We start from the raw sequence: 8,417 nt of genomic DNA, 5'->3' as shown, positions 1-8,417 counted from the left end.
CCACTGTATCCAGTCCCTCCCCTTCAAATCCATGGAGCCAGTGTTACTGCCTCTGCTTGTCTTTTCCTTGCTGAACTGAAATCACAGAGTGAAAATATTTTAAACTAATGGGAAAAAAGAGAAGTTTTAATTCAGGAAAGCATCCTTATTCAGGAAAGGTGCTTCAGCAGATGCTTAAATTTAAGAATATGCCTGATGGTTTTCCTGACTCTGGGCCTAAAAGTATAAATGTGCTGGGCATGCCCTCTGCTTAACAATGTATTGGTAACAAATAGCCTTTTCCAACCCTTCCTGAGCGGACCCCACAGAAGGTGGTGGGAGGGGAGGGGGGGAGAAACAGATGTTGACACAGCAAATATTAGCTTTACTTCAAGACAAAATGAAAGTTCATTAGAGTCCAGTTCCAGTAACTTTCACATTTCTTTGTAGGGAAGTACTGATTCCTAATGCAGAACTGTATGAGGATGAGACATTTTCTGCTCTCCATTAGTACCACTCTTTTGCCACAAGATGGAGCAGTTTACAACCTAATGAAACCAAGGGTATTTCCAAAAGGAATGTTTAAAGTATCCAGAAAGGAAATAATGATGAATTTTCCACTTACTGAAAGTACAATGAAAGATTAATGCAAATGTAAACATCTCTTGAAGATATTAATGGATTCATTCAGGTTTTTTTCTAAGGCTTTTTGGCAGGTAACTTTCCCTAATTGTTGAAATAATATTGTGCAATAAGGCTAGTTTTCAGCAGACTTATTTCCATTTATAAATAGTTTCTTTAAAGGTTCCTGAACCCATGAAATCACTTTCTCTTCTGAGAGATATGTAAGTTGATGTTTGAAACCTGATGTTGGAGCAGTGGTGTAAGAATCATCCTAAAGTTAAAAGACGTAATCTCTTTTAAAACTGAAAGACATCTAATATTAGCTTGCTGGTGAACAGACATGACCCCAGTGCACCCTTTCAAAAGAGCAGAGGGTTTTGTGAGGAGAGGATGAGTGTTGAATATATTTATTTTTAAAAGCTTTTGATAATTTCCCACAGAGATTTAAAAATATGTCTTCCAAACCTGGGTAAAAGTCGTTACTGCATCTCCTCTAGACTAGAGTGTTCCTTTTAAGTAGAAAACGACATCTTCTAGGCTTCTGGGGGGAAATGTGGAACACTAGAAAAACCAAGAATGTAGCAAAAGATCTACAAAGGTTTTTGCTTGCACCTGATTCTTTATTCTATTAACGAATTCTATTATTCTGATTCTATTAACGAAAAGGTTAATGTCTACTCTAATGATTTAAGACTGGTGTATAGCACCTGACATACCATTCTTGATTCAGATTGCTACTCATACCAGCAAAGCCAATTTAATTCCAGGTTATTAAGTTTGACCCACTGTCCTAAACACATGTTGTTGTGCCTGAATACTGGGGGCTCAAAGTCCAGAATATGATCTCCCCGACCACACATACTGTCATATACAGTAAAACAGTATACGTTAAGAATAGAAAATCTGAATTTCTATGAATTTTTTGGCTGTGTCACAAAAATAATACAAAAATGTAGTTTGCTCTGGATGTGGGTGTTACTGATAGCTTGATTGGTTGACAAAAATGAATGGGCCTGGTTCACAAATGTCTTAAGTGCCTAAAGCTAAAACCACAAAGGTACATAGGCATTGCAGTACCTAACCCCAGGTGTCCTGCCAGCTGAGTCAGCCATCAAGGCTCCCCATACAATGCATGGGGAGAGTTAGGTGCCCAAGAAAGGGAATCTCAGATGTCAGCAAACTGAGCAGGGAGCCACCTAATCCAGGTAGGATTGAAATGCAGAGGAAAGAGTGGGGGTGGAGGGAGGTCCAGATCCTCAAAAGCATTTTGGCATCTAATGATCTGGGCCTCTAGAAATCTGACTGATAGGTCAGAGGCAGACACTGATCTCTGCTCAGTATTCTAAACTATGAACTGTCTTCTGGCTTTAGGTACCCAAGCCAGGTCAGCCCATGCTCAGGCAGACAAAACCCAGCCCCTTCTAGTATGGAGACAGCCAGAGCCAGACATACCATTATAGCCAATAGCACAGTGATGAGGGCACTCACCTGGGGTGCGCGAGACCTGTTTTCAAGTCCCTGCTCTAACTAATTCAGAGCAGGGATTTGGACCTGCACCTTCCACTTCCCCCTGAGTGACCTAACCATTGGGCTATTGGGTATTCCTGAGGGTTGTCTCTCTTTCACAAGGAAGCTGATCTGCCTTAAGCACCTAAGTCCAGGATCTGGCCCTTCAGTCAGGCGCCTAAGGTTCTGATCAATGGGAGTTAGGAAGATCTGAGCCTAATTCCCATCCCTTTCCCCAGCATTTCACTCCTGACGAGCTTAGAGCTCCATGCTCAGTTTTCTGGCTTCCGAGAATCCCTAGGTGCCTAACTCACTGTTGAGAATTCCACTAGACAGCAGGGTGTGCAAGTCCGTTTGTGATTCTAGTCCATATGTCTAGTATGATAAAGAATGATTTAATCTGCTGCATTTTTGTGGAATATTTTGATTTTTATATAAACAGATTTGCAATGTTTGTTTTAAAAAATGGCAAAAACTTAATTCAGAATTTTGTGGTTCTTCATCATGACAGACTTGCAAAACAAAGCTGAGTACTAATTTCTGGCAATTTAGCTAAGTAATAAGATGCGTCAACTTTCTATCTCACTCGTGTAAGGCTTTTAATGTTGCCCTAGGATGTGGAAAGTTCTGCAATTAAATCTGCACTTTTACCTATACAGTTAATTTCTTTCATAAAATGCTCATGCATATAGAAATTAATCATTACAGAAAGTACTTATTTATATAAGCACTTTTGGAGGCATGGAAAGGAAACAAGTGGGACAATCAGTTTTCTCAGCACACAAAAAATGGTTTTCAAATCAGAACACAAGAACATAAAAATGGCCACACTGGGTCAGAGCAATGGTCCATCTAGCCCAGTGTCCTGTCTTCCGACCAAGACAAGCAGGGCCGGCTCCAGGCCCCAGCGTTCCAAGCAGATGCTTGGGGCAGCAGTTAGAAAGGGGCAGCAAACTGAATCTCCTCTGTCCCGCCCGCCCCGGTGGAAAATCGGCGGCAGCTTCTCCCTTTTGCCGTCCGCGGGAGCAGTTTTTTTCACTGCTTGGGGTGGCAAAAGCTGTAGAGCCGGCCCTGAAGGCAATGTATAGTGTTTCACTTACAGTATTGTTTCAGATATCACCTTTTCATTCCATTCATGCTGACTTTTTTATCTATCATCTAAGTAGCTGGGTGCTATTTATAAAATGAAAATTGCATTAATTCTACTAAAAAAAGCTCCACAGATTGTGTGCAATCCTGAATGGGTTCAAGGTTTGGGGGTTGGCTGCTAAGAGGACATTGCCAGTCATTCTGCAGCTCTTTCACTGGGATATCTGCCTGTGCACAGAGGTGAATTTTGCACTGTGTCCATAAAGTGGCAAGCCTTGGCCACATCCTGATCTCCACTGTTCAGGAATGACACAACCAAGGCCCTCCACTCTTCCCATTGATGCCTATGAGCCTCACCTTTGAGGTTGCTGGCACAGTCAGTTGATTGTAGCTGCTGTGATTTGGTATGGAGGGAAAGACTGTCACGAGGAGAAGTTAGTCTAAGGGATTTGAAGCCAGAGCTAGCACTGTGAACTGAATCTGAAACTAATTATAGAGATTCAGTGCAAAAAACCCAGAGTGTCTGAAGCAACCTCTCTTGTTCATTCTCCTTAGCAGAAAACCAGTTGCAATTTCTATATGCCCTTCACGCCAGTCGCAGATAGTGCTCATTGCTGTAAACTAGACTGGGAGTTTCAGAAACGCCTATGGCAATTAGGCTCATTGAAAGTCAGTGAGAGCTGGTCTCTTAAATCCCCTTCAGCTTGTCTACATAATGGAGTTATTCAGGAATAGCTATTCCCCATTAAATTCATACCTTACCCTGTTCTGTAACTACTTTCATTTAGTAGACAAGTCACGAGGCTCCTTTGAAAATCTAGGCTTGAAATGATAAAAGCACGGATCCCTGTATCCAGATCTATGTCTGTGAGGAAGGGGGTGTGCTCTTTGGATGGTTGAAGAGGAAAGCTCTTCCTAGCCACTGTAACTATTAGACGTCAATGGAGAGAAATCCAACACAACCCTGCCATTGTACACTGTCTTGACAATTAGGGAAGATGTCCTCAGAAGGTAACCACAACCACTTCCTCAAAATAAGTTTCACTTCATAGTAGCATCATCTCCACCTTGTCTGGATTTAGCTTGACCCAATCACTTTTTTGTTCAGCCTCCTGTTCCCCGCCACACACTGGGACAGCTGAGAGACAATGTAGTCTGTACTTAAAACACACTGCAAGTAGAGCTTTAGAGTAAACTGTTGGGGTTTTTTTTTTTTTTTTTTGTTTGCTGGCAGTCCTGAAAAATCAAGGAGAAAAAAGACATTTCGGGTTAACCTAAAACAAAAAATTTGAATTTTTTGGCAAACTGAAAAGTTAAAAAAAAAATCATTTTGGGTTGAGTAAAACATTTTGTTTAATTTTTGAGCTTTTAAAAATATTTTAAATAAAATTCAATAAATTTCTAATGAAAACTAATTCAGAATGTAAACATTTCATTTAGAAAATCTCGAAACAAAAAGTTCAGATTTGTTTGGATTATTTAGGGTTTTGGGGTTTTTTACCCAAATAATTTTGTCAAAGTGAGTACGTGAAATGTTTTAATTGACCCAAATCTGCATTTTTCAATGAAAAAAGTTTCAGCCAAAATTTTTTGCCTAACTCTAATAGTGAATACTACTGACAACAAATAAAAATGCAGTGTGTTTGTAGCCATGTTGGTCCCAGGATATTAGAGAGATAAGGTGGGTAAGGTAATATCTTTTATTGGAACAAGACAAACTTGTGAGCATACACAGAGCTCTTCTCCAGGTGTAAGCTTGAGAGCTTGCCTCTCTCACCAGCAAAAGCTGGTCCAATAAAAGATATTACCTCACCTACTTTGTCTCTCTAACAGGTAAACAGTAATGAATATAGATAGGGTGTGTATCATGGCAGAGTTAATATTCCTGAGGAAATGTTAACTTTTTGAATTTCCTAACTTTTGGGTGCTTGATATTGTAACTGTCTTATTATTATTTGTTATTTATATTCTGGTACAACTTAGAGGCTCCCATTTGTGGCCCCATTTTAGCAGGTGTTTTACCAGCACATAGACTATCTCTGCCCACAAAAAAGGTGCAGTCCTCACAGGCAAAACAGATGAAGGATATGGCAACATGCAAGCCAATGGTCAAGGGTGTTTTTGGCATTTGTCATGTTAAATACAAAGTGTATTTGTTGTATTAGGGTCCCCCGTGAGAACTGTATAATGAGATAGAAAAAAGGGGCTAGAGAGAGGGGTGGGCTTCAGAGCCTGAGCTCCAACCAAGCCATAACTTCAAAGATCTGTCTACACAGCTGTTGTTAGAGTGCTATCACTAGCCTTGGTAGCTGGAGTCTGTTGACCTGGACCCTGCAGTCATAACCTTCTAGGTCTCCTCAGAATCTCCCCTCTTGCTTGTCCAAGTTACCTGGCGTTCTAGGGGGAAGAGGGATGGGAAGCCACTGAGGTTTTGTATATTTTAATGTAGTCAGATTTTGGACAAGGGCTAGCACTTTCCAAAGTGCCTAAGTGACTTGAGTCTAAGTCCCATTTACTTTCAAGGTGGCTTAAGCTCCTAAGTCACTTAGGCACTTCTGAAAATTTTACTTGAGATCTGCGGATTTATACATTTGAAGTTAGGCATTGATCCCAAATTGTCTAGGATTGTATTTTTCTTAATAGCCTGTCGCCATCACCATTTAATTTAAAAGATACAACTTTTATATTAATTGGGGAGAACTTTTTTATGTTGCTTCACTACCATCACAGTATTCAAATGGTAAATGGAGACGCCTTTTTGAGTCATTTAAAAACATACTTAGACTGTAAGCTCTTTGGGGCAAGGACTGTCTGTCTGTGCTGTGTTCATATGGCGTCTAGCACAATGGGGTCCCGGTCCATGACTAGTTGCTATGGTAATATAAATAAATAATAATAATACCTTGAAATTTTTGGATCATAGAATCATAGAATATCAGGGTTGGAAGGGACCCCAGAAGGTCATCTAGTCCAACCCCCTGCTCGAAGCAGGACCAATTCCCAGTTAAATCATCCCAGCCAGGGCTTTGTCAAGCTTGACCTTAAAAACCTCTAAGGAAGGAGATTCTACCACCTCCCTAGGTAACGCATTCCAGTGTTTCACCACCCTCTTAGTGAAAAAGTTTTTCCTAATATCCAATCTAAACCTCCCCCACTGCAACTTGAGACCATTACTCCTCGTTCTGTCATCTGCTACCATTGAGAACAGTCTAGAGCCATCCTCTTTGGAACCCCCTTTCAGGTAGTTGAAAGCAGCTATCAAATCCCCCCTCATTCTTCTCTTCTGCAGGCTAAACAATCCCAGCTCCCTCAGCCTCTCCTCATAACTCATGTGTTCCAGACCCCTAATCATTTTTGTTGCCCTTTGCTGGACTCTCTCCAATTTATCCACATCCTTCTTGTAGTGTGGGGCCCAAAACTGGACACAGTACTCCAGATGAGGCCTCACCAATGTCGAATAGAGGGGAACGATCACGTCCCTCGATCTGCTCGCTATGCCCCTACTTATACATCCCAAAATGCCATTGGCCTTCTTGGCAACAAGGGCACACTGCTGACTCATATCCAGCTTCTCGTCCACTGTCACCCCTAGGTCCTTTTCCGCAGAACTGCTGCCTAGCCATTCGGTCCCTAGTCTGTAGCTGTGCATTGGGTTCTTCCGTCCTAAGTGCAGGACCCTGCACTTATCCTTATTGAACCTCATCAGATTTCTTTTGGCCCAATCCTCCAATTTGTCTAGGTCCTTCTGTATCCTATCCCTACCCTCCAGCGTATCTACCACTCCTCCCAGTTTAGTATCATCCACAAATTTGCTGAGAGTGCAATCCACACCATCCTCCAGATCATTTATGAAGATATTGAACAAAACCGGCCCCAGGACCGACCCTTGGGGCACTCCACTTGTTACCGGCTGCCAACTAGACATGGAGCCATTGATCACTACCTGTTGAGCCCGACAATCTAGCCAGCTTTCTACCCACCTTATAGTGCATTCATCCAGCCCATACTTCCTTAACTTGCTGACAAGAATACTGTGGGAGACCGTGTCAAAAGCTTTGCTAAAGTCAAGAAACAATACATCCACTGCTTTCCCTTCATCCACAGAACCAGTAATCTCATCATAAAAGGCGATTAGATTAGTCAGGCATGACCTTCCCTTGGTGAATCCATGCTGGCTGTTCCTGATCACTTTCCTCTCATGCAAGTGCTTCAGAATTGATTCTTTGAGGACCTGCTCCATGATTTTTCCAGGGTCCCCTCAATTACTCTTGGTCTTTGCTAGGTAAAGCGGTAATATATGCTACTTAATAACTTAATAACAGTGTTTCAAATTGTTAGTATTAGCAGGTGCTAGATACAATTCCAAGTCAAAAGAGACATGCCCAATACCAGGGTGTGGCATTTCTACAGCCTTCTGTATCTTGGTGCTTGACTACACTACAAAAAAAGGCATTGCAACATTTACAAAACACCTTTGGTTGACCCGGAAGGTTGCACCAGCAAAGCTAACACCTTTGCATTAACTTGAGCTGGTTTTGACAAAATCACTTTTTCAATTAAACAAATATTTTTGTGGAAATTATTTTCTTGAAATGTTTCAGATTTTCAGTGAAAAATGTGGTCAAAATTACCCTTTGGGAAAGTTCTAAGAAGATAAATGTATGTACTTACCATGGCCCAGCATTGGCATGATGGTTTGGGATAGGCTGAGAACCATTTCACATAACCCAGGAGACAGCAGACAGTGGAATAATACTAGTAAAACAACAGAAAAATCATACATCCAGTCACTAGTCAAGCTAATTACACCCCTCACAAAATCTTAGATCTCAAACACAGGTTATAGTAACTTTCTCATTTGCCCCTGAAGTGGTGCACTTTTCTATCATAGTGCCTTCAGAGATCACCTCTCTCCTGGGAATGTTACTTCACGTGAGATCAGCTGAGGTTCCTCTCTCCTTGGTGTGTTACAGGTGAGATCAGCTGAGGTTCCCATAAGGTGATGTGTTGCTAACTGTCATGATTTGATCACGATTCTCACAATATTTGTTGCTTTTCTTAAAGGCCCAGGACTTGGAATCTGGAATATGAGAATCTGAACTTTCTTTTTTTTGTAAAGTATGTTTCTACCTTGGTTGCAGAGAAAAGCTTCAGAACATTAACCCTAAATGCTCAAAAACCCAAAGGCAAATAAATTCACTCCCAATTTTATATTATTT

Source organism: Lepidochelys kempii, chromosome 1, assembly GCF_965140285.1.
Source record: "Lepidochelys kempii isolate rLepKem1 chromosome 1, rLepKem1.hap1, whole genome shotgun sequence".
Lineage (NCBI taxonomy): Eukaryota > Metazoa > Chordata > Testudines > Cheloniidae > Lepidochelys > Lepidochelys kempii.
The sequence above is the reverse complement of the archived record's forward strand: the minus strand, read 5'-3'. Positions refer to the sequence as shown.